The sequence below is a fragment of the Myiozetetes cayanensis genome, unplaced genomic scaffold, assembly GCF_022539395.1.
Source record: "Myiozetetes cayanensis isolate MyiCay16 unplaced genomic scaffold, myiCay2020 scf1, whole genome shotgun sequence".
In the NCBI taxonomy this organism is placed as follows: Eukaryota; Metazoa; Chordata; class Aves; order Passeriformes; family Tyrannidae; genus Myiozetetes; species Myiozetetes cayanensis.
Window position 1 is genome coordinate 147,095,557 of NW_026086604.1, and position 26,210 is coordinate 147,121,766.

The following is a 26,210-nucleotide window of genomic DNA, read 5'->3' on the forward strand; positions in this document are numbered from 1 at the left end:
TTCAAATTACCTAAATGGTAACTTAGCTTTTGGCCTCGTGCCTAGAAGAGCACCTGAGAACACATCATTGCATCATCATTGAGAGTCTATTGGCCTTCTTTTAATTATGGGTTGGCTTTGGAAAGTGAAGTGGCATGGTTGGTTAAGGCTGATGCTAGACCTAAGTAGCAGTGAGTGACTACCTCAAAAAATGCTGGCATGGAAGCCACAGGCTCCCTTTGAAGCCTTTGGTGCTTCCACTTGGACGGTGACATTGAAATTTTGTTCACACGGCTGCTGGTGGAACAGGAGAGTGTCAGGAATGTGAAAGAGCATTCCTCATGTGGTGGGGTGGTCCGTGGGGCTGTAAGTAAAGAAATCAGAGTTGAAGTGGGGAGGTTTGAGTGAGGGAAAGAGGACAGATTTACGAAAGGAAGCCTACAATTTTCACCGTAGAATTTATATTCCAGTAAAAGGGCCATGAAAAATGTTCTCTGATAAAGACCTACGAGTAACAGAAGAGTCTAAGCATCAGGAAGAAGCCCTTAAATAGGGCAACCAGGATGAAATTGAGCTTAATAAAAATATTTGATAGTGAGATTGAGAAAATTTGATAATCTTGTTGAAATTAGTCCCATTGCGCTGGATTCTGTACAAATAGTATTGGGAAGTGACCCACAGCATAAAGGTCTACAGTTCTAAGTGTAAAAGGAAATATAATTTCCTGTGGAAAACTGAAGCATAGAAAGAGTAATTCAACTGCAATTACACAAGCAATTTCTGGAAGGGTTGGGACTACTCAGTCTGTTCCCTCCCCAGTCTAAGGTTGAAGCTATCCTTTAAGATCTTGAAAATCAACCCAACAAAGACATAGGAAGGAATATGGTGTGAAAAGTTGTGTACTACTCCTAGAAGAAAAGCAAAGTCCATAATTCCTAGTCCTATCCCCCACCCATTGGAAGCAGCAGCCCCAGGTGGATCGGTGGGATACGGGAACTCAGACTTGAAGGACTCCCAGATCATGTGCTTTCACCTCACGGAACCACAGTGCAATAGGTTGTTAAGAAGGTGCCAAGTGTGAAAACGCACCCGATGCCTGGTCTGTGGAAAACCTCCACTTGTTTCTTTTTGGCGACGCCATCCCAGCATACTGCTCTCACTCGAGCCATTCCCAACTTGCAGCCTGTCCCAAGCCACCAACTTAACGAGTGCCATGGCTGTCACGTGCAGCAAGGACCGGGCTGTGAGAGGAAGAAATAGCTGCAGCACTGTCATCTGGAGACGTGTGGGCAGGCCTGCCACAGCAACACACTTCCCACAGCCGCAGAGTGGGGAGCGCTCCGGAGGCTGGGATGCCGTGTTAATTCAATTAATTGCTCCTTCAGCTGGGTTGAGGGATCGAACTCTGAAGCATGAATACCTCAAGCCCAGCGATTTTCCCCTCATCTGCCGCGGGGGAAGCGTTCTTTGCACGCGGTTGTCTGTCAGATGCTCAGCTGCAGCACCCGCATCTCGACGCTCTCGGGTGGTTTTCTCCAGGGTTCACTAGACAGCTATTACACATTTCACTTTCCCTTGGGTCAGTGAGTGAAACACTTGCCTTGCATACTGGCATTGTGCTCACTAGGGGATGTGTATATGACTGGGTACAAGCCCAACTGGTATTTAGAGGGCTGTGATAAAGCTGGAAAACAGTGCGGCAGTGTCTTGGTCCAAGCATCGCTTGCAATGCTTTGCCCCTGGCCAGTCATCCCGCAGCTCTGAGCAGCAGGAGGGTACTGCATCCCATTTGCATGCAGGGGAGACTTTGAACTGCCTGAATTTTCCCTTGGCTGAGGGCCCTCTGCAAGATCCACGCACCATTTAAGTTCTTTATGCATTAGCTTTTACCAGAATAGTTAAATAATTAAGACAGTCCGTTGGCCAATATACTAATAAATGAATGACTTGGGCTTCCATTGGCTGCTATTTATGTCGCTGTGTGGGTTGTTATTTGCAAGTATTTACACTTGTAGGTATTTATACAGCTCCAGCTACAAGTGGAAAGGGTGGAGTCATGGAGGAATTGTACTTTTTGGGAGAGTTGGGTTTTGACCTGGAGGGGAACCTCAGCTCTGTCCCTAAGGAGGGATTTGTGACTGAGGGGTTGGGTTGTATTTGCAGAGTGCCTGGGCCTGAGACAAAACCAACAAGCAGCTCTGGGACACCTGCTTGACCTGTACTGCTTTGATTTAAGGAAATTAAACTCTAACCCATAGAGAAAGAGCTGAAATCCTGCTGCTTTTGGGAATGTTATTTCAATGTACTTGTTCAGTGAGTTGGCCTGGTAGTTTACAATTCAGAAACCCTGGAGCATTTGTGAATTGTGAGGGAAGTACACTATTCATTATCTGCTGTCAGGCATTCATCATGCCAGCGTAAGCTTCAATCCTCTCATCAGGATGCAGAACATTGCTTATGACCAGTCACAGGCCATGAATAATGGCTTAACGAAATGAACAGTTCTCCAGCAATTCAGGCCCAGGTTTGTTAATCAAAACTATTCAGAGCCAGATTCTGGCACTCCCTCATACACACTGAATAACACCTACTCCCGGTGCACCCTCTTTGGTTTTAATTGCATTTATAATTTAACAAACTTTTTTTTTTTTTTTTTTTTTTTTAATCTGACTGACCTCAACTAACAGGCTCATGGAAAAAAACTGTAGTTTGCCTGCACCAAAATAACTAGTTCTTGTCTCATTTTGCGTTAGCACTTGCTGTAGAAAACCACTTTGGTGGTGATGATGAGTCTGCATGTCTTTTCCGGATGGGATTTCCACACTGGTCAGCAGCTAAGTGCTGCCTAAAGCTAGGCAATGATTTAAACATATCTTTTATTCTTTATGTGGGAAAATTAAGTCAAGCGACATATTCTTTATGGGACCTCATGCACAGCAATAAAATGATGTGACATTATTCATCCATGTGTTGGAATAGGCCCTGCTCTGGTTGGTGTTTCACACCAACAGCAGGTCTCTCCTGTATGTTCCCAAATATACTTCAGGCTCCTGGAAAGTGGAATATAGTGGTGTATTTGCAACCCAGTCCCCAAGTATTCCTCTACAAATGTTCAAAGCAGCTGGTAACTCAAACTCCCTTCCCCATTTGTAGGAGGCTTCTTAATTTTTTTACTATTCTGATGAGACTCCCAGTGAGACTCTCAGGGATGTAGTTACCAGCTGCCATTGCGGTCAGACTCCTCTGTGTCTTTGAACAGAACTCTGCATTTTATTTTACATATTCATTTTTTTTTAAATAATTTTTTCAGGGCATAATCTTCCATAACCAGTTCTTCTTCCTTGGGATCATGTTTTGGGAAACAGCCATGGCAGTTTCACCCCTGGAATGCATTTCCCCGTATGTCGGTCCCTTTGTATGGGTAAATCAGGGCTGAAAATGAGGAAGAAAAAACTCTCTAGATCCATGTCAGAGGATCTCTCTATCAGCAACGTCTGGTGCAGGGGAGGCACAGCTTGCTCCTGGGTTTTTTTCCCACCAGATTACGGTCTGAGGCACTAGCTGCAAGGAGTGGGAAGGGAGGAGCAGGGAAAAGAGGGAGAAAAAAGAAAAGGCCCTCAACCAGAGAGAAACCAGGAGTGCTTATCTCTCCCTCTCCCTCCTCTGCCTTGCATTCACAGCCATCAGCTCTTCATCGTCTCTTTCTGCCCTCAGGGGTGCAAATGTGGGCATCTGTGGGGGAATAACCCGATACAAAGTTTCGTCTCCTCTTGGAAGTTTTCAGCATATTTTCATTCTGGCCGTTTCTTTTCTTCAGGCATTGTGTGTTCTTTATTAGAGAAAACAGAGGGAAAATGCAACCCAAACAACATTTCAGCTTCTCCAGCGAAGTTTCTATTTTGGTTTATTGAAAACTTGTCCAACTAGTTATTTATATTTTATCTTCGAAGGACTCAAAAAAATTTCATCTGAAACAGATATTTCCATGGAAACGTCCATCTTTGATGAGACGTCGTTCCTCGGATGCTTCAGCTGAAGAATTTTGTCAGTTCTGGCAGGGAAAAAAAAAAAAAAAAAGATTGGGGGACAGAACAAAGACCACGCTCCCAGGAAAACATGCAGTGCTTCAAGTTAATGGGCTAAAATGTCAGCTGGTAAACTGCCATAAAGGCAGAGAAGTCAACCAGTCGACCCGAGCCAATGGAGCTATGCTAATTTACACAGAGGATCTGGCCTTAGATTTTAATAGAACCAGCCCAGCAAGCTGTTTCTCCGCTTACCCATCCTCCTCCCTTTTTAATAAGCTCTCAGTCATACTCGGCCTATCCTTTAATAATTCACCCTTCTCTCTTCACGATCCTTCCTCCTCCTCTGGAGATAATGGGATGGGATTTTCTGCTTGCAGCCCTCACAGAAATTTCATAGGCAGGTTAAACTCTGCACAGCTGGCTACTGGCTTCTGACATATCCCTTGTGCCTCTTCCTGGACTCCAACATCCATCTTCTCTTTGGTCCTTACTTAGCCCATGCCAATGGACTTCAATGCAATTTGCCATATATTACAATATAGTGCATGGTGCTGTGATCTATAGATCCCGGGATATTGAAGTATTAAGCTCACAGGGCAATCAATTACTTTAATGGGAGTTGTGTGTGCGTCTGGCCACGGTTCTGGAAAACAGATCTATGAGATAGCTCTAGGACACAATCCAACCTCTGGACCAAGAGGCTGCTCTGCTGCAGAAGTTTCTCTTGCTCGGGGCCAAACACAATTGGCAAGGAGCTCATTATATGGGGTTTTTTGTTGTTGTTATGTGTAACTACAGCATGAACTGCAACATGTAGCTGTATGAAGTAAATACTTGATGATACCCAGTTCCAGAGTTGCAAGTTTCTTACCCCATTCCCTTGAAGCCAAGATCCAAATTACTGAATTTTGTAAGATCCACTAGGGGATTTTTCTTAATCTAGTTCTTGTTTCTTGGTGACCACGTCCCTCCTTCTCTGATACTTTGATTAAACAAAATAGGGAAGTGCTGATGCAGAAACACTCCCTTGCAGACCTCAAAGACTCGTGCATCTTGGGATATCCTCATTGAAAAAGGAATGACTGTCTACTGCAGAAACAAATAGTTTTGAGTACCCAGAGAATCTGAGCCCTTATTTTCAGTGAAATATTTAAAATGCTTCAGTTTGTTGTACCTGTTCTTGCTCAGGTGAAGGAGGTGAAGACACCATGCAGAGTCTGAGATGTCTCCTCTGCTGATTTCTCAGAAGCCAGTGGCATGGAACACACCTTTTGCACACCTTTTTCCAGGGTGGCTGAGGTGCTGTTTGATTGCCCCAGGTACAGAGCTGCATTTCCAGAGAAATAAAAAGCTTTGTGTGTGAATGGTTCCATCACTGAAGCCCTGTGGACTTTGCATTGATTAAGTCAGCGTTTTGGAACAACAGTAGTATGATTGATGTCATTTGAATTTCAGCTTCAGCATCTTGATCGGCATTCTTATTTAATGACTTCTCCTTATTTGCTTGAATTTAATTGATGGTTGTTGCATTTATTTCTAAATAACATTGCTTTAATTAAAAAAAACCTCTCTGCTCTGCGGAAATTAATATTCACATCTATATGGCACAAAAGGTGTGTGGTGAACATAGAGAATAATTAGTAGCTGTAGGAGAAAAACTTATGAGAAGATGATAATGAATATGTAATAGATGAAATAGACTACAAGGAAATTAAACCAATAAATATATGAGTGAATAATTGACCTCTGAGTAAATATGAGCATTCTCTCAACAGCCACTTGACATGTTGTTAACCACTCAGTATTTCAGAACATCAACCACCCTTTTAACTAACCAGTTCTTTGCCAACCATTCACTCTCTGGAGTTGCCTTCCTGTCTTACAGGGTGATGGCTTGCTACAAATACACGTGGTGCCAAAGCTTTGGGATAGGTGGGAGAAAGGCTGTAATCTTTTACATGTGTGTAAATCTACCCTTAGCCAAAGGAAGTGGCTTGTAGGGACTAACTAACTCTGCTTCCAGAACTGCACTCTTAGAAATGAGAGCAAAATTTTATCACCACTACAAAATAAACTCAGGTCTTTCCACCAGGGGGGCATCAGTCCAAAGCTGAGATTTTCAGAATCGATGGTGACGTTTCTGAAGCCAATTGGCAAAATTTTCAAAATTTCCATTTTCCCTTAGATTTGGTGACCAGTTAGGAATTGTGGCTCCAAAGAGTGCAGGCTAGAGATGTCAGCCTGTTCCCAAGAAAGTCCCAACATCTCCCAAATGAGAGGCCTGATAGATAACAAACAGATACATTGGCTAGAAAAACTGAGGCTGATAACATTTGTGTTTGAGAGACTGTTCCCAAGAAACACAGAGCATCCAGGAGTAAGGGCTGGGCCTTTAACCTGAATTGTGCAATGGAGTGAGTGGGGTCAGAACCCCCTGAAGGAAGACTAGCTTCATATCTTCAGGATTCACAAATCATATTGATAAAAACCAAAATGATAAAGTTTATTCACTGGGAAACTTTTGTATTACAATGAACCCTGGAGAATATGTGTATAATGGTGTATAATGGGTGTATATTGAGGATAAGGATTGTTTTCATTCCAGAGAGACAGGTTATTCCATCTGATTATGGACCAAATAAATTTGCTAAATTACTGCCAGTTTTACACCAATGAAACTGATAACAAAGATGTGATATCAGTGGAACTTTGTCTTTTCTCCTCTTTCCCATTAGCTGGTTAGTGCACCAAACATTTTTTTACATCGTAGAATAAAGGGCAAGTAGTTATCTAGAGAATGTAATGATCAACTACAGTACGTGACTGATTGGATCAGGCAGGTAGTGTGAAAGATGAGGTTCACTTGCTGGCCTTGGCCTCTTTGTTTGGCAAGGAGAGATAAGAAGACAAAGCTCAGTTTTATCAGAAGTTAACAGGTGACTAAGTAGATGAGAATCTCAAATTTGCTCTTTATTTCTTGCGATCCAATTAATTAATGGGCTGTGTTCGGAGGTGGGAAAAGACCTAACGTAATAACTTGGTTATCCTCCCCTTCATCTCTGCTGGAAGGTGGAGTGGTGCTGATGGGAGGTACTGTCTGTACCAGTGAAGACCAGGGAGCTGGGCAACTGATTTCCTCAGCTTCCTTGGAAAGTCCTCCTCTACATGGCTGTAGTCTAGAGGAGCCCATACATACAATCCCAAATCCCACCTTTGTCTTGCTGGAAGTCAACAAGTTTGAGGAGTTAAGTTTATGAGCCACAGGAATGAAATGACAAGCTTATCCCAAAGGAAAGAGGTGGACGTGCTCTGCCTCAGCACAGCTTTTATCAGCAGGGAACATTATGGTTTCTTTCCAGGAGAAGAAGAACAACTCATAAGCTGAAAGCAAGTAATCCAGAAAAAAAAAAATTAATCCAGTCCTTTTGTTTTTGGTGATGATGGGAAGGTTTTAAAGGATACATCTACAATAGTAAAACAGTGTTGAGCCTCTAGAATTTGCCTTCTATTGTTGGAATTATTCGTGACACAGTTTTTGCCCGGGCCAACCAGCGCTGTCCCAAACGGTCTCCAGTCACTGTTGGGAATTCACATGGATGGGGGATCTTTCCCCTTAGGCAGTTTGGATGAAGTCACTCTTTCCTGGAGGCCAAAGAACTTTGATAGTATGGACACAGCCAGATGCTGGTATTTGACTTCTGGACCATAAAATTCTCCCTGGCACAATTTAGTCCACCCAAAGAGGTGTAGCTGAAACTTTTGAAGCTGAATTCAGGCATTCTGGGGAGATCCTTCCTCAGTTACCTCTTCAGCTATGAATAGCCTGGATAAGTTTTAAGAGGGAGAGAGAAGATGGGAGATCTCTTACATAAATCATCCACCTTAGAAATGACAAGACTGTTTGGAAGGTCTGACACCACTTGAACTGCAGTTTAGTACTTCCTGGAGCATTCTGCTTTTTTTTAGTGTTTGTGGAAAATAACAAGGCACGATGGAGAGTTTGGATACAGGAATGGAGGGTATATTTTGAGCCTCTGTGGCTGTGCCCTGTTTCAAAACAAACAGCAGCAAAGACGTAAAGGTCAAGTTCAAAGTGGGGGCAAAGACTAATATGCAAAAGGGAGGAGCAGCAGTGCAGACTCCAAAAAAACATCCTTATGGACCTCTTCTTACAGGTAAACACATATTGGTCTGGATAGGTGAGCATGGGTGTACAGGCCTTGTAGAGATGAGGACAAGCTCATGCAGAACTAGAAATCTGATGCATGATAAGTTTGATTCTGAACTTTTTGAGAAGGACTTCTGAGGAGGAGGATTTGGCTGCATGGGCAGGAAAGTTAGAAACTTCATCAAAAGATGAAAAGAGATTATCCACAGGAAGAGATCAGAAGTACAGGTTAGCCTTGTTTAATCAAGGGTAAGGATTTCTGAGTATTTAGTTACTGTCTTAAATGTTCTGCATCCTAAAGCGGTGTTAAACATAATGGACCCAGTTCATTTTTACTGCCACAAATGAGAAATAAACCTCTCCACTCACTTGAGCTTCTACTGCATGCAAGATCAAAATCAGAGCCAGAGGCATTCAGAGTCTGAAAGAAATGTTTTTGGTTTTGATGTCTATTTTTGCTGCCTCTATTTAGAGCAAACATAGCCAGGACTGGAAGTGAATACAGTGTCTCTGAAGAGGTGAATTATTCCCAGCCAATCTGTAGTGGCAGAAATGTGGTACCTTATGGGCTTGAAATAGACCATCCTCATTAACCACATGTTGGGCCAAACTCCATTAATTTCTACAGCCCCTCAGGGCTGAATTTAGCCCATTAGAACAAAGTGATAATGTTTTTGGAAGCTATTTTTGTGCCCTGTGCTGTAAGTTGGATATCGAGATACAGCGTAAACTAGCTGAAGCCAAGATGTTTTATGCTTTTGGGCATTAAGTAGTTTCTTAGTGTTTGCCCATGCTTTTCTCAAGCGTTCCCAACAGTACTAATTAGTGTACATTTAATGATGGCTGAAATTCAGGGAGAACTAATGCAGCAGGTGTGTTGGGGGTACTTGTGGTGTCTCCAGAGCCGTGTCTTCCTAAACGGGTTTGAATGGAGCTGTGTGATGTGGTGGTGTGTTGGCCAGCAATCGGTGGGACTTCACCAGTGGTAGTGATTCTGGGAGTGCCAGTGACATGGAGTGAAGGAAGAGTAGGCAGGACTCTAGGCAAGACTGCTGAAGTCTTTGTGGTGGCCCACCTAGGGCTGTCGAGCTGCATGCTGACCCTTGCGTGTTTTAAACTGAAACAAGAAAGATACACATAGCATGTTAGGAAGAAGTTCTTCAGTATGAGGGTGGTGAGGCCCTGGCATAGGTTGCCCAGGGAAGCTGAGGATGCCTCATCCCTGGAACTGTTCCAGGCCAGGTTGGATAGGGAGCAACCTGGTCTAGTAGAAGGTGTCCTTGCCCATGGCAGTGGGGTTGGAATTAGATGATCTTTAAGGTCCCTCCCAACCCAAACCACTCCATGATTCTAAAACAGGTGGACAGACCCCTTCCCACAGGGGGCACTGGGAAGCCAAGAGGCAGTTGACATGTCTGGTCTATGTGCTACCTCTAATCCCTCCCTGTCCTTCCACTGGTCACTTATCTTGTGACTTTTGACCATCTTAAATGTCTGGTACACACCTCCCGAGCTCAGGAGCGTCAGTCACTGCTGGTGTTTAACAACACAAACAGGACTCGTCAAACCTCTACCAAACATCCCCAAATGCTCCCAAATCACAGTCCCCTTCTCCCACTGAGGTGAGGCAGGTGGACACGGATGCCCTGCTGACATGTGACAGTTTGTTGTTGCATGATGCTCCTCTCCCGTGGCAATGCCAGCAATGATTCCACACATCCCCCTGCCTGAGTCACACCCGGGCTGTGCTGCGCTGGCGTTAGTTGTCTTTACACCTGCTGGATAATTACGCTCTCGCTGCCTTCAAGATCGGGCGTGTGAGCTTCAGCCACTCTGAGAACAGCTCCACTGGAGCAAAAAATCCTCTTAAAGGGAGAAACTGAGCAGGCAGGAGCTGCTGAGTCATTCCACAGCCGTCCTCCTCGGGTAGCCTTACACCAACGCATGGGATCAAAGGTGAAGTGACCTTGTGCATTGGAGGTGAGGCAAAGTCCTCCACATGAGCTGGAATGTGCATTAGCTCTGGAATGCAGACAGGCAAACACTGCCTCTATTAGCAGCTGTAGGCAGGGGTCTAAGATCGTCTGCATCTAAGGGGAAAAAGCTCCACATGTGTCCAGAAGCCAGAGAAGTGGATGGAAATATTCCCACCGGTTGTGATTTGGTGCTCAGAGAGAGTACTCTTAGATCTGTTCTTCTGGCCGGGACTGTGGTTAGTTTGGGTGATGCTCAGTTTTGGAATACTGTGTTTTGAAGCTGGATGAAGTTCCAGGAAAACCTTAAAACCTCTCTTTAATTTGCTAAGTAAGAAACTTCCATCTCATCCTGTAATTCCACAATTCTCATTATAATCTCCAGAGAAACATTAAAATGGTTTAAAGGTTACTATTTCTCATCCCGTATCCAGCCCACTGTTTATTTCAGTGGACTAAATATCAAGGGTTTTTTTTTCTAGGTGTGAATCCCTGGTTCTGCCCTTGCTGATTTCCATACCCCCTTCTGGCCTTGGTAATTAAACTAAGCAACCTTTTGGATACTTTCAGAGGATTTTCTGGCATGTCCTGTTTCACTGCCTTGTCACCTGGATCCAAAGCAACAAAGAGCCCAGTGCTGTTTGCCACCTGCTCCTCCATTGCTCTGAAAGGTAAAGGACAGAGAACACAAAGGTGTTGGCCAAGATGACAGTAAGACTGTCAGGGGAGGCCCTGGCACAGGTTTCCCAGAGAAGCTGTGGATGCCCAAACCCTGGAAGTGTCCAAGGCCAGGTTGGACTGGGCTTGGAGTAACCTGGTCTAGTGGAAGGTGTCCCTGCCCATGGCAGGGGACTGGAACTAGATGATATTTGAGGTCCCTTCCAACCCAAACCACCCTGATTCTGTGATGTCCTCATGAGTCCATTTACTTGCAGGACAGGAGGGCCGCATCCAGATCATGCCTTATAACACACCGTGATGCTATATAAACATAAAAATACCTCCATTGATTATAAATGACAGGGAAAGGGAAATGTGAGATTTAAAGCAGTGCCAGCTCTGGTCTAATCACAGATAAGCAGCACTGGGGCTGTTGGTCAAACGGTGCAGCCCACTCTGCACTGCTCATGTTCAGACAAACTGTGGGAAGGATGTTTTTTTCCCTCAACACCACAGAGATCTGAGTGTTCCTATATGTCTTTCCTACAGCGATAAAGACACGGACTCTGCTGACATGCTATATTCCTCTTATCTGGGGTGATTGTGCAATCCCACTGGTGTAAATCTCCTGCTTCCTAGAGCGATGCAAGGAGCTCTGCCTCTGCAAAGAGAGGGAGCAGTCTGGCACAGCCCTGCCCACCCCAGAGCAAGAGGTGTGACTTGTCAGCAGGAAAATCGTGGAAGTGATTATACAGAGGGTGACACAAGGTTGGAGGTTAAAGCAGGGACTTTCCAGGAAAGCACCATGCAGTCTCCACAGCAATTCCTCCTCTGCCCTGTGTCTTGTGTAAGGTAACAAGAGACTGACTTACTCATCTGGGCAACCTCCCGAAATTCCGGGCAGGGCTGTCATGCTGCAGGTTGCTGCTACATGATCAATCTTTGGAAATACAGGCCCATCAGGAGTGCTTCCAAACTGTGTATTTCCAATTCCTGCCAACCTGAGGACTCTGGGAATGACTTTCACCTCGTGCGACTTCAGGGGAATGAGTCAGTGATCAGGTACTGCTTTAGATGCCCCATGTCAGCAGAGACAGGAGGCTGGCAGGTAAGACATGGGACCTGTACAAGACCTGAGTCCTTCTAGAGTGACAGCTAGAAGCTAGGTGAGATGCAGCAAGGGCTCCTCAAAGGGCTGCAGATGACTGTATTTAGGCACCTGCGTTCCTTCCTGCACATCTGCACCTTCAGTGTCTCCATCAGAGCTGGGCTGTTTTTGCAGCAGTGATGTAAATACTTTGGAGGTGTGGTTTAGCCAAACTGTTTTTGACACCTCTTTCAGTGAGTTGTTCCCAGACACCACGGCCTGTCATAACTAGATTCCTGTGACTGCAGAGGGAACTCAAATTTAGACATTTACATGCAATCAGATGAACTTCATCCAGGATCTGGTCTGTCTCACGCTGACATTAACTTAATACCAGGGAAACAGCAATCCACAGACCTGATTTTCCTTGCAATTACAGTGGTGTTGATTAGATTAGATACAGAACCACCACTTGGCTGTTGTGCCCCAAAGTAAGCTCTGACAGAACTTCATTATGGTAATGTCTTCATGGCTCCTTGTGTAAAAACAGGAGTTTCAGTTAAGAGTTATTTGTTTGGATTCAAACCAGTTGCAAACGGCTTCAGTTTTAGCAGGTTGTCCCACGATGCTTTCGATTACAAGGAGGTGAGTAAGAGATGTTTTGTTTTGCTGGAGATGCTGAAAGATAATTACACACGTCTGTATTGTTCCTGATCTAATGAAGAAGTTTCGCTCCATCCCGGAGAAAACATTTCAGTTCACTTTTAAGCATTTTTCATGTTAAGAAGAAAACCACAGTGAAAGGAAATCTCTGAACAAAGAGACGTTTCATAGTGAAATCCGTCTCAAGCAAGTTATGTTTTTTAATTCTAAATGAATTCACTTGACAAAACTGACAGAAATTCACAGTGTTGTTGTTTTGTTGTTTTGTGTTTTTTTTTTCACCAGAAAGAGCATTTATCCCCCCCCCCCAAAATACACCCACGTTGTTGCAGCTGCAGCGTTCAGAAAGCCACAGGGCTTTGGACCTTTGCTGGCAGGGTTTGGGGGTCCCTGCAGGGCGGTGGCAGCAGGTTGACAAAGGGCCCTTGGAAACCTTCCCTCCATGATGCTTCCACAAGGTAAATGTTCCCGGTATTATTTGCAACACAGTCATATGTCACAGCAAATGCCAGGTACAATAAGACCCAGACAGCAAAACTGAGTATAAATAGATGAGGGAATTCCTGGCATTAGTTCTGGAGCAGTTTGGGACTGGAACAAGTGAAAAATACAATTTCTCATAAAAGAAGTTTCCTGTAAGTAAAAGAAAATCTCCCTCATTTTCCTCCCCCTCTTCTTTCTCCAGATTCTACCTTTTCACCAGGGAGAAACCGACTGCTTCAAGTGAGTTCAACCCGAATTTCATTTTGCTGAACTGGCCTGATTTGGGATGCAGGCCGACCTCTGAAAGGCTGAAATTTCCCATGGGAGCAGAAATTTTCTGAGTTTTGCTCATCTCTGGTTACTGCTTGCCCAGAAATGGCCTAAAGCAAACAAACAGCCACTCTCCTAGAGCAGAGGAGAGCAGCCTGGTAAGTAGGTTAATTTGGTTGGGGTTCCCGGGTGGCAGCTCCTCGTCCTCTCTTCTGCCCAGGGAAAACTGTGCAGTGATCAGCTCTGCAGGCAGGGCAGTGGCAAGCTTCCCTTCAAGGCAAAAATAAACTTACACTTTCATAAACTCAGAGGTCCCTCCCTACAGGAATTGTTTGCACACCAGGGCAGGCTGACACAGCTGACCTCAACAGAGCACCTTGGAAAAAGGATCACCTTGTTCTACCCATGATAATATCCACTTTCAGAACAGAGCTAAGTCCCTAAAGGATTTTTTGGTGGGCTCCATGAAGCAGCTGATAGCCCAGATAGGACTTCATAGCTGTGGCTGGATTCTGAAAGGCTGCCAGCTGGTGATGCATCCCCCATTCGTGAGGTATCAGCACGTTACTGGTGAGGATCAGCAAACCTGCCAAAGCTGGGAGCCTGGGGGGATGTGAGATGGACATGTGTGAGTGGCTCTGGATGGAGGCAGCTGGTTCCTGCTCATTGTCTCCACAACACAACTGCAAGGAGATGTCAGCCTCCATAGCTGATGAAAGGCTGGGGCAGGGGGGCCTTGGGGCAGCTGTGGGGAGAGCTGGACCCTTGGGTGCAGCCTTAGTCCTGAAGTGTTTGTGACTTTCCATGCCAAACTTCAGCTTTCCTGCAGCCATGCCATAGAAAAAGTCCTTTACTTCTCACCTGGGGAGAGAAAAGTACCCTGCAAACAATTAACACTCACAATCCCCCAGCGAACTAGGGAAGAATTATTTCCTCATTTTTACCTGTCTGGAACATGACAGAAATTAATTGACTTCTTCAAGGTCACTCAAAGAGTCAGTGGGAGATTTGAAAATGGGACCCAGGAGTCCTGACTGCTCTTCCTTTCTAACCACTAGATACCCAACTTCAATCGCTAGAGAACCTTCTCCTAGGCTTTACAATTTTGATTAAGGATTCAAACAATATTGGAGCTTTAAGGGAAAAATAATTCACTACAACTTCACCGGGCGATGTGTGACTGGGCACAGCCCCTCTGGGAGTACAAGCACTGTTTAAGAAGAGCTGCTCTGCTCTGTGCTCTGCATGCACATGAGGTCTCAGGCTCGATGCCAACTGACATGGGCACAGGTCTGGCTCCTGCCATCACAGACAGCTCAGGTGGCTGCCAGGGCTCTGCTTGTCCATGTCCAGAAGATGAGGTCCTGAACTGAAGCAGCAGCAAGCTGTGGGTTTACACTTTACCCCCGGCTTCTGTTACATTATGTGTTCCAAAGTGTGTAGTTTGGCTGCTAAAGACGAGCAACCCTGGCTTTGGGAGTAACACGTGGAGTTCTGAGGGTGCACCTCCTGCTCTGCACCCAGAAACAAAGCAGGGAGTTGGCTCTTTGCTCAAAGTCATCCTGTGTGGGGCAGACAGCACCTTCCACCAGGCTCATTATCCCCTTCCCTCGGCTCCCACCCCACAGCCCTGTGCTCCATCAATGCTCAGCGACACAGTTCCGATGCCACCTCATTTCTTCTCCCACCAGTGCACAGGGACACCCCCCAGCGCACCCACTGCTCTGTGCTTGGTGCAACCCAGCCCCACAAGAGCCCAATAGCCAGGCCAGTGAGGGGAGTGCAACCTGCCCCTTCATTTGCTCTTGCCTGCTCTGATCTCCCTGGGATCACCACTTACAGCCCTCCATCTCCAACCAGCAAGACCTGTCCCAGCCATGCGGCCCAGCAGCCTGACTGACTCACTGTTACCCTCTAGTGCTGGACCAGCCAGGTGACACGAATCTCCCCAGAGAACACAGCACTTCAGGCAGCACTGGGTTGTCCTCTCCACTCCCAGACACCCCAAATCCAAGTCCTGGCCCCAGTGACTCATCGTAGGGTGCTGGATTCCAGCCCCTGCATGGTTTGTTGAGCCACTTTCTCTGCTCTTGCATCCCAGACGGGCAGATTTGTCACACGGATGTTGGACAAGCTTTTTGGTTCACTTGATTATGCATCTGCTGTGGGTTTTGTTGTTCCTTCCTTCCTTTTTATTTGAGACTCTCCCTGTCATCTGGAGTTTTGTTCTCCAGACCTCGTTTGCTGTGGTTTTAGTGGAGGGACCAGTAGCAGGTTTGTCCACAGAGAGGCTGATGGTGAAACACCTGCCAGGAACATTTAGGGAAAACTTGTTCTGTTGGAAACTCCTATTTTTATAGGGAAAGCACTGCTGGTGGGAGAGGTCAGAGTTTGCTCCCAGTCTGCACCAGTAAGGGCTCAGACACAGGAAGATGGTGAAAATGCTCAATCCCTCTTCTACTTTCCCTGCGCTCTCTGAGAATATTGTCATCGCTTTCCAAACAACCAGGATTTTCTCTCTCTGCTGGGAAAGGAGGGTTGAACATCTTAAGAGAAGCCTTTATGGCTGAAGATAGTCTGTGGGGCTGGGAGCAGAGCGCTGGGATCTGGTCAGGGTGAAGTGGGGAGCTTGAAAGGGGGATGGATTTCCTGGGGAGGGTGGAGGAAAGGAATCCCTTGCAGCAGCAGAGCTCTAACCTTCCTCCCCTTCTGCTCCCAGGGGAAGAGGATTAGCATTTTTAACTAGTCGGATTTGTCAGTGTTGGGCACCCAAATTAGATGTCATCTCGCCCTAACCTGGCCACAGCCCTGAATGCCAATGATTCACCACTGGAAATACCAGTAAAGCTACTTTCCTTTTCATGGTTTTCCGTTTCTTTTCTTTCTTAATGAGTGCCGCCAATTCCTTATTTCACACATGCCAGCATGGATTATAACTTGCTCCTCGGAAAAGAGGCCAATAGTCACATTGGCTGTGGGCTCAGTGCTGTGTAATCGAGAGCTTGCTCTGGCCCCTGCCACATTTGGACCTGTTTTTCTGATAAGCTGAGCTTGTTTATGGCCATGCATGAAATGCAGCTTGCAGTTCTCTGTCCCAGTGCGTCTTGTTTGACTATGTTTTAACTGCACAGAGTGTTCCCATTGATAGAATAAACACTGATAATTCATATAAATCACTCACCCTTTCAGATCCTGTGATAAAGCACGGGAAAAGTGTCTTGCCTACACCAGTGAACTGAGCAAAGCAAACATCTTGGACTATCGGTAAGGAGCATTTAGAAACTTTATGGCCAGAAACAAACTCTTTGAGTCTGAGCAGTTTTACACACAGGCCACAAAAATCCACCCCCATATTCCTGCAATGTGTCCAGCAATGCATTCTTGAGCAAGGCATCCGTTCCTGGGAAACATACAGGGCACTGTTCAGTTGCCTAAATGGAAGTGTAGGGGGTAGGTTTTTTTGAGACGGTGTGAGAAATCTGAAGCATCCACACAAATCTGGCAGGAAATGATGCAGGCCCACAGGCTCCCTGCCTCGTGGACCAGCTGCTGAAAGCTGGCCAAGATACCCCCAAGACCCTCAAGAAGTGTGGGATAGAGATGTGTTGACAAGGGAGTTGAGTTCCCTGTATGATATGAAGGGTAGAGTTCAGCTCAGAGATGGAGACAGCTAAATTCCAGTGTCTGCAGAGTGGTGTCCATGTGAGCAAAGGGTGCCTGTCAATCCAGTCAAGGGACCCCAGGGACTGATTCATTTGGCCAGAAGAACAACTCTATTGGCTGCATTAGGAGAAACTCAGTTTTCTAAGCACTGGCATCTTCTAATTTGTGAGATGCTCCAGCCTATCCCAGACCGGCATATGTACCATGGACACCTGTGGCACCTGCAGTGGCAGACACAACAAAGGACTTAAAGGAGGCTCAACATCAAATTCCAAAGAGATGAAGGTCTTCATGGGACTTTTATCATGTCTGCCAGCGGGTATGTTGGCAGATATCCAACACATCCAAAGAGCACTAGGCACTGAGTTTGGAAACTGAGCTGACCGCCAAAACTGGAGTTCATCTCTCCTAGCCAGACATTTATAATGTAGTTATATCTAACACGGCCACTCCCAGCTCCCTTTACCACAGGTGGTAGGAAAGGTGCACTCCAAGGACATGATTCATCTGCCCAGTTTTAGATGTGTCCTCTGGGAAGACAAGAATTACCCTTTGGCTCTCCTGGCCACACAGACTAGATCTCTACAGGGTCTAAAAGGAGCACAGCAAGATAGGGCTGAGTGTTGGCTTTTCCCTGTAGATAGAGACATTAATCAGAAGAACTGCATCTTCAGGAGATAGGCAGTCCCACAATTCCTCTGATAGATTTTCCCTGTGACTGGTAATTGTCTCATCTGAATTTGCCTGGCTCAGTTTATGTCCCGTTTCTCTTCAGTAAATTGAAGGATCCTTCAGCACTGCAGTGAGTCACATATTCTGATCTTCCCATTGATAAAATAAAGAGCTGGAGCTGTTCGAGGCCTTGACGGATTGCTTCAAATCCTTAAGAACTGAGATAACACAAGGTTGAGCACATTGTTTCCGTCAATGAGGACAAATGGAGCAAATTATTAAGTAATTTTGTGTTATGAGATAACTGACTTAATAACATCATCGTGGCACAGCCATCTTACAACAAATCAAAGTGATGTGCAAGCCACCCCTGAATGGGAGAGTTTAACTGTGTATCAAAGTGTGTGTGTGTACAAAGAGATTCAGAAAGACCAGAAAACTGGAGAGAGAATATCCAATGGATTTAGTCACAGGACTGCTGTTAGCATTTCCTGAGGAAACAGAGAGAGGTAGAGCAATAATTCATTTGGCTTTCATGTCTTGAGTTATCTGGAAAATGGATTGAAGCTGTGAATTCAGCAAAAAAAAGTTCAGTTCTTTTTCCACCATTTCCAGAGAGAAATAGAAAGGGACTTTCTCAGTGGAGGGTATTGCACTGCAGAGATCTTGATTCTACAATAAGGTCTCCTGGTAGAAGCAATGCTGAATTTTGACAGCTGCTTGAATAGATGCCTTTCTTGCAGCATTCTGACTGCTTTCTTCAGAATGTGTTCTTCTATCCCAGATTTTGGAGTAGGGCAATGAGTCTTCTCTGTCTGCCCCTTTGAAACTGCTCAATGGCTTAGAATAGGTGATGGAAGAGTTCAGAAGAGGGGGGCAAGAGGTAATTGTGTGGCTAGCAGGTGGTCTTATCTCCTTCAGAGTGGGTCCAGACATCATGACTAACCTCACTGGTCATGATCTTGGCCTCATATCCCACCAGAGAGATGCTAAAAAGGTAGGCATATAGGATACCTGAGGTCAGTGGGATTTGAGGATGAGTGATAGAGAGGTGCCTTGATGCTGGAAACAAGAGAAAGACTTGAACTACACCCCAGAGAAGAGTGCTAAGGCACCACAACTCACTGAATCCCACCCCTGCAGCAAAACCCACTGCCAAATCTGGGAACAGGAGAGGGACTTCCTTCCTAGAAACACCGTAGTGCTGCCCTGGGGGTGAAAAAGGACAGAAGACCACGTGCCAGCCTCTTTCCAGGCAGAGTTAAGTTGAATTCTAAACAGCCTCACTCCAACCTCCCCCCATGACAGCAAATGTCACTTGTAAAGTGTGTAATTTGTGCCTGCAGACTCGTGTCACCCAGGTCACACGCAGGCGTGTACTCCCTGCTGTTCCCTTCCCTGCTCTGAAAGGATGTGGGTTTGGTTTGGCATGGCCTGGCATCCCAACGAGGCACCCACAGATCCAGGGCCTCTCTGTGGCACACGTGGGATGATGGGCTTTGGGGAGGAACAAATGTCCCTGCTGCCACTGTGGCCACCTCTGTGTGCAGCTCCCTGCACGGGGCTCAGGGCACTGCTGGTGCTGGGTGTCTGCAGCACCCAAATCTCCAGCTGCTGGGGGCTGTGATCCTGCAGGGTCTGCTGAGGGGGAGAGTTCCTGCATCTTCTGGGGCAGATATCCCTGCTTTTGGCCTCGGGCTCGTGTTCTTCCCAGCTGACAGACCACTTCTCCCTCCCTCGTTGTCGCTGCGTTGGCAGCACAGACGGTGCTCTCAGTACCCTGTTTCCCAGCCTGACCCTGCAGTGGTCTCTTCTCTCACTAGAAAGCTGACTCTGCTGGTTGCTGTGCCTCCTACAAACCCAACCTGTGCTGGAAGGGAGCTGTGAGACCCGTGGGAAGCCCTTGGCACATCGTTTTGTGACCTGTTACAACAGGAGACCCTTTGCAGATCTTCAACGCCGTGTTGGCCGCACGGTGACAGTGCCAGGGTGGGCAGCTGTGATGCCCAGTGTGCTGCACACCCCCTGGTTTATCCCAGTGTTAGGCTTCTTCTGTTGGAATTATTCACTTTTCAATAATAATAATAATAATTTAAAAAAAAGAAAGGCCCTGATCACGCTAGTCCTCAACTACTTTGTCTTTTCTCATAGTGAAACCTTGGCAGGGTTAAATAACTTCATGGCACCATCCAGCTGAACAACTGTTAAACAAGTGCTTCATCATTTTGGGAAGTGAAACTTGAGCTTCTCCAGTGAGCCAGCCCAGCAAACGCCTACTGAAGCCTGTTTGTAAACTAAGCAGGCACACAGCTCTCCTGGAGGTCAGGGAGAAGTGAATGTGCACTGATAAATGAGAGGCAGGAACCACAGGTGGATGATCCTGTGAGGCACCTCAGTTACTGGCTGAATTTCAAAGACAACATGAATGAAAGGTGCTGTGGTCATCTCTAGACGCTCCTGCCAGGGTTAAGGCCCTATTTTCCAATCAAGAATAATAAAATTTTACATCTTTTAGAAAACACTTCAAGACCTGCTTGTGCTTAAGTGCCTTAGAGAAGCTAAATATTGCTATTATTATTTATTCAAATGTCAGATATGTGTCCATACCTCACAATCCCATCATCCAAAAGATGGCAGAAAGGGAATATCCATGCCCCCCTAGCTGTACAGTGTGCATCTAAAGGAGGTTAAGTGACTTACTCAAGGCTACACAGCAAGAAGTGGGAGAGGCAGGACTGATATCAGTGCCACATCACTTGGGGCTGTGCCTGCAGTAGAGCTCAGCTTAGCAGAGCAAGGCAGTCCTTACAGAGAAGGCTCATGGTCCCCTCTGGTTTCCATGCAGAGCTATGGTCATGCTGGAGCATGTGACAAGTGAGCTTCTCTCTGTATCCCTCCCAGCAATATTTTGTTCTTTCTTCAGCCCACTCATAAGCTTTTGAATCCCTGCTGGAACCCAGCCCGTGGATGTAAACACCTGTGACAGAGAAAAAGTTTCCTCCAAAATATTTCTGGGACCTAAAGCACTTTTTATAGGTTCATTTATACCCTCTTCTGTCAGGTGAAATGCACACTTTGAACTTCTGCTGGGAGAGGAAGAAAACATTTCTGTTTGAGGTGAAGGACATCGGACTTGCCCAGCCAGCGAGTGTGTGAACAGCACAGGAACAGAGTCCCCATCAGATCTAACGCCTGCCCTTAATTAGACAGGCTTTAATCTGTGGTGATTAAGTAAATTAGAGCTCAGTGGGAAGAGGGAAGGTGCTCAGCACCTTGGTGAGTCATCTCCTCGGTGGCTGCACCGTCGGTGCCAGCCTGAGGGCGGGAGGAGCGGATGCTCCTGTGTGCTCCTGTCCTCGAGGCAAGCTGGCAGAGCAGGCCAGAAAAGCTTGTCTTGTGGAGGGTTTGGTCAGAGATCGAGACAGGACCTCAGTTTTCAGACATGTCAACCTCATGCTTTCTATGAAGGGCAGTGAAAATGAGTTTCGTGTCCCAGGGCTGTGCCATGCAGGCCTGCCACTGAACTCAGGTTCACCAAGACTTGCAAATTCCCTGATGGATCTGCTCCTGCTCCCACTGAAAACCTTTGACACCAGCTCAGCTGAGGTCAGACCTAGATTTGTAGAGGGAAACCAAGCTGGGTTGGGGTTTTTTTTTTTGGAGGAAGTATTTTTCCTAGAGATATTTTTTTCAAGTGCTTCACATTTGTCATTACATTGCTGAAGCCCTTCTTTTAAAACAGACCTATGAGCTAAGCAGGGACTCTCTTTGCAAGGCTCTTTTCTATTCCTCTTTTACCCTGCTTTGTGCCACAGGACTGGTCCTCAACGGGTGCCATTAATAAATAAATCCTTCCTTTGTCCCCTCCTCCTTCGAGCCAAACCAAGGGAATGGGAGAGCACTTTAGCAAGTCACTGTTAAACTGATGGTAAATATAAACCCTTGTTGGAGAGCTGTGGTGTAGGAACGGATTGCCCAATTTCCTTGGAGCGATGGAGACATGTGTGTCATTAATAAAACATCTTATTATATGGTTCTTAATTATTTTTCTCATCTCAGTGGAGATCGTTACCTCTGCTTACATGAAAGAGCAGATAATTTGATGAAGGTTCTTGTAATAAGCATTGTTGGAGCCATCATCTGCCAGAGTGTCTTGGTAATTAATGGTTTGTTTAAATTCCAGCGCATAATTGTCTTTGCGTTCTTGACTGTGACTGTTGCTCGGATCCTAATGGGACATTTGCAGAGAAAACAGGAGGGCAGTGGGGGTTTAATTCACCACGAATGTTCATCAGCCAGGTGTGTTTCAGTGGTGTCATGTCCCAGTGGTGCCTCTCTGAGAGTGGCTGTCGACGTACAAGGAAAGGGCACCTCTTTTCTGGGCACCCAGGCTGGGATCTTCCAGCAATTTACAGTGCCTGACACTGAGGTGTGGATTTAGGAACAAGACTAAACACTCTACGAGCTGAGATCAGTGGGATTTTCTCCTGGTGGCTTCTGCAGGCTCTGAGCACCATCCTGTGTGATGGCACGAGGTGTCTGTACTGGAAGGACCAGGAGATCTGATTCTATTCAATATTTTCTGGACCAGCTGGCATCGTGCCCTTTCAGCCCTCAGTCTGGCTATGTCAGGGCCCCAAACCACTGCACTCACTGGGCTCCTTCTCCTCTACAGGACAGCATGAGAAGACCTTTCTCCCTGTCCTTGCTGCAACCCTGCAGCTTATTTGTGCTGCTGTCTCTCCTGATTTTACTGTGAGACCTGAAATACCTGGGCCTTGTGTTCCCCATCCCCAGACTTGGTGCTGACTCTGATGCTTGGTGAAGCAAGTAAGCGTAGACATAAAAAAGGGCTTTCAAGCCTTGTAAATATGGAAGAAAATTTGAAAACGTGATCCAGGCTCAGCTTAAAATTCTCAGCAAATGTAAGAAAAGAAGTATCATGCTAAAAAAATAAAAAATGATTATGACATATACCTCAGTAGATGCAAATCCTGAGGGGATGAAGGGACCAAGGGCTCTGCTCACACTGCTTTGAAGCCAGTGGGTCATGGCATCAGCTGTGTCGGGACTGTCACTTTGCCACCAGTAGAGCACTTAGCAAAATTGCAGTTTGACAAATCCTGAAGTGCAAAGCTAATTTCAGTCAATGCCATCCCTCTAGGACTGGTGGATGGGTGAATGTCCTCACTGAAAAGGTTAACGCTGTCAGATGAGCAATAAAACCATTGCTGAAAACATCACCCTCTCCATGCCTGGAGAATAAAAAGTGAGAAATTCCTACTTGGAAGGTGTCTGTGCCACAAGAGGCAAGGACTAGAGCTGGGGTCTCAGTCAGTAAATAGAGGTTTTTATACCTCAGTGACTTTATGACCTATAATAGCTTTCGTGGTTCTCTGCTATAATCAGATCTCATGCTTCAGGACAGAAAGCATCCTGACACTGGGAAGGGAATCTCTCCTCCACACGCCACAGATCCCCACAGGTGACCAAGGACAAGGTGCATCATGCAAGACTCCCCTCTGGAACACCCACTACCAGTGCCTGCTGGGTATTTAATTTATCAACCAAAACGTTAAGTAGCTGCTAATTACAGTGTGACAAACGAGTGGCTCGTAATCCTATTGTTGATTATTTTTGGGAAGCCCCCCTGTTACTGTGGTGACAGCCTAGAAGGACTGAGTGTGGCAACTTAGATGCCTTTGGGCACTTCTACTTGTGAAAACATGCTGTCTTCCCAGCTCCTCTGGCATCAGGTGGATGGGCTGCTGCCATCCAGCCGTGGCCCTGAGCCAGTGGAGCAGCACAAAGCAGTTCTGGGGGATGGTCGGGAAGAGGGTGAACATCACCCATGGTGACCATGGGTGAACATCTCACCAGCCAGGATGGACTTACCTGAGTTGCTTCAGTCAAATTATTGTGGATATCCCTGGGGAAATTTTGAGCTGTGGACACTTTGGGAATGGTGGGAATGAGGAGAAGTTCTCTCTTCCCAAGGTCTTGTCTTTTGACAGATCGTCAAGCCAGAATCCCTTTGTGAGCTACCATGGCGGAGCCAGTTTGCAGAATAAGGCCTAAATTTATCTGCTTTTGAATAACAGAATCCTAGAACAGTTTGGGTTGGAAGGTACCTTGAAGATCACCCAGTTCCAGCCCACTGCCATGGGCAGTGACACTTTCCACTAGACCAGGTTGCTCAGATCTCCGTCCAACCTTGCCTTGAACACTTCGAGGAATGATACGAAGCAGCAGCAATCTCTCTCCCTCTCAAGCACCCGTGTCTTCTCTCTTGTGTTAACTGTCCTCCTCCTCCTGTTTCTGCAAACGCTGTAATTCGAAAATAGAAAAAGGAGAAGAATGAAGCAAAGCAACTGTTTAAAAAGCCCTGTTTAAAAAAAAAAAAAAAAAAAGGGGAACCTAAGATATAATTATGCCTCTTGGATGATATTTTCCTCTGGAAAAATACTAAACATGTTCATGTGATGTTCTAGTGTGCAAGTATCTGCAGCACGTCTCCCTCCTGCTCGCTCTCTGCCTCCTTCTCTCTTGCTCTGTGTTCCAGGAGCTGCCAGCACGTCCTGCAGACAGACCTAGTGACAGCTCAGATGTGAATCTGCAGCACTGCTGGGCTTGGATTTAGGGATCGCTCTACGAAATCCACAGCTACACCATTTGACTCCAGGAAAAAAAAAAAAAAATTACCTTTTGAACCCTCTTTTTTTTTTTGCCATAATTTGGGTCTGTAGCTCGTTTCTGAGAATTTTCGAAGGAGCAGAGGTGCTAAGGGAGTCGGAGATGTCGGGCCATCCCCGCTCCCATCACAGCCCCGGACAAGCACCGGGAGCTCAGCAGGCAAGGCAGGAGCAGCTCCCTGCGGGCTGGGGGATGGATGTGAGCGGTGGCAGCGATGCCTCAGCCCGGGGGTTAAATTCGGGGGACAGATCACCACGGTTTAAGTGAGGTCTAAGCAAATACAAGCGCCAGAGGCTTTTGCAGCTCAGTGGCACATGAGCCAACAAATAATACCCCCCCGGCTACGTTCGCTCCTGCTCCCGTTCCCTGCCCGATCAAGCCCCGCTGTTAATTGTGCTGTCAAAGCTCTGCGGGAAATTCCCGCTGCCTTCCTATGGAGGCTTCTCCTGACACACTCCTGGGGTTAAAGGATCCCGGGCTTAATTTATTCACTGTTTTCAGGCTCAGGACCTGCGCTTTCCCTTTCACTTCTCCCCTGAGAGAGGTTTGCAGTAGCTGAAATTCAAACCCTGCAGCAAATCACCGTGTTTTGCACTAATTTAACACGAAGCTTCGGGTACTTAAACATTTCTGCAGTCGTTGAGTACAAAAGTGGCCTTTTTTTTTTTCCCTTTGCCACCATCCCCTCTGTTATTCAAACCCTGCTCCGAAAAATGTGAGGAATGAGCCATGTTGCTTATTCCTTTCTGGCACATTTCATGTTTTTAAGACCAGTTTTTTCCCCATGTTGCAGAAAGACTCATCACTGGGCACAGGCCTTTGCAGGCTTTCGACAACCCAGGCTGGATTTAATGCTGGTGAGAAAACCTGAAAGCAGGTTTGTGCCCCAAAGCCCAGAGTCTGAGTGTTGGATGTTTGCACATCTCAGCATTTGGGGACCTGATGGCTGATGCTACCCTGTGGGGTGAGACCTTGACACAGCAGGCTCGAGTCCTCCACAGGGGTTAGATGACCCCATAAACATATGGTGTGTGTATAAAGCTTTTTTTTCCTCTTAAAAACTGAAGCCTCAAGTCTATCACAGCACTTCTGAGACAGCATTTTCTTTTAGATAACTCTTAACCTGTCAGAAAAAGAAGACGAAGAAAGAGCAGACCTTTCACCAAACAGGGTGTAGTTGAGTGAAAAGAGAGCTGAAAAAAATGGAGATGCCAATAAAAAGTGGGAAAATTAACGTTTTCATCTCTTTTAAATTACTTTTTTGACCTGTTATTTTGAAAAGGTGCTCAAAATCAACCAAAGGCTCTTCTTTCCTGCTTGCGAAGGTGTTGTCCTGAATTCAACCTCCCATGAAAATTCAAACTGCCTTGTCCTCATTGGGGTTTTAAATTGAATTAGTTAACTGAATTAGGAATGCTCTTTGCTTTTCTGTGTTTGGTAGTGGCTGATAAGCCTGCAGCTGCAGAGAAGCCTGGGTTTGATCCCAGCTGCTGCCTGGACCTGAGTGTGGAATCGGTTAACCGTGTGCAGGAGGGCCCTCCTGAGCCAGACCCATATTTCCTCCATAAATGATACTTGTGACAAATACCTGGTGTCATTGATATTCCATTAGTTTCCTTCAGTGAAGGATCAGACAGCTTTAAAAAGCCAATAAATTCCCACAGATTGTCTCTGAAAGGGAGAGAAAGGATTCCTTGGCAGGCCACACACCATTAAGCCCGAGCAGCGAGCGGTGTTTTATGGTTAGCAGAGCTGAGGTCACTGCTTTTGGACGGGTGCAATTAAGATTCACTGAAGCTTCCAAACCCCCACTATTCTTCAGGTGCTGGGGCAAAGACACCTTGTTCAGGCAGCAGCAGCCTCGTCTTGGA

At 46.2% G+C, this 26,210-nt stretch overlaps 1 long non-coding RNA gene across 1 annotated transcript; it reads left to right on the forward strand.

Moving 5' to 3' along the window:
• Window positions 1-12,853: 12,853 nt before the first annotated feature.
• On the forward strand, window positions 12,854-24,636 carry LOC126642871 (uncharacterized). Its single transcript, XR_007629619.1, has 3 exons — window positions 12,854-13,016; window positions 13,244-13,469; window positions 24,209-24,636. It is a non-coding gene; the product is annotated as an uncharacterized LOC126642871 (long non-coding RNA).
• The last annotated feature ends 1,574 nt before the right edge of the window (window positions 24,637-26,210 follow it).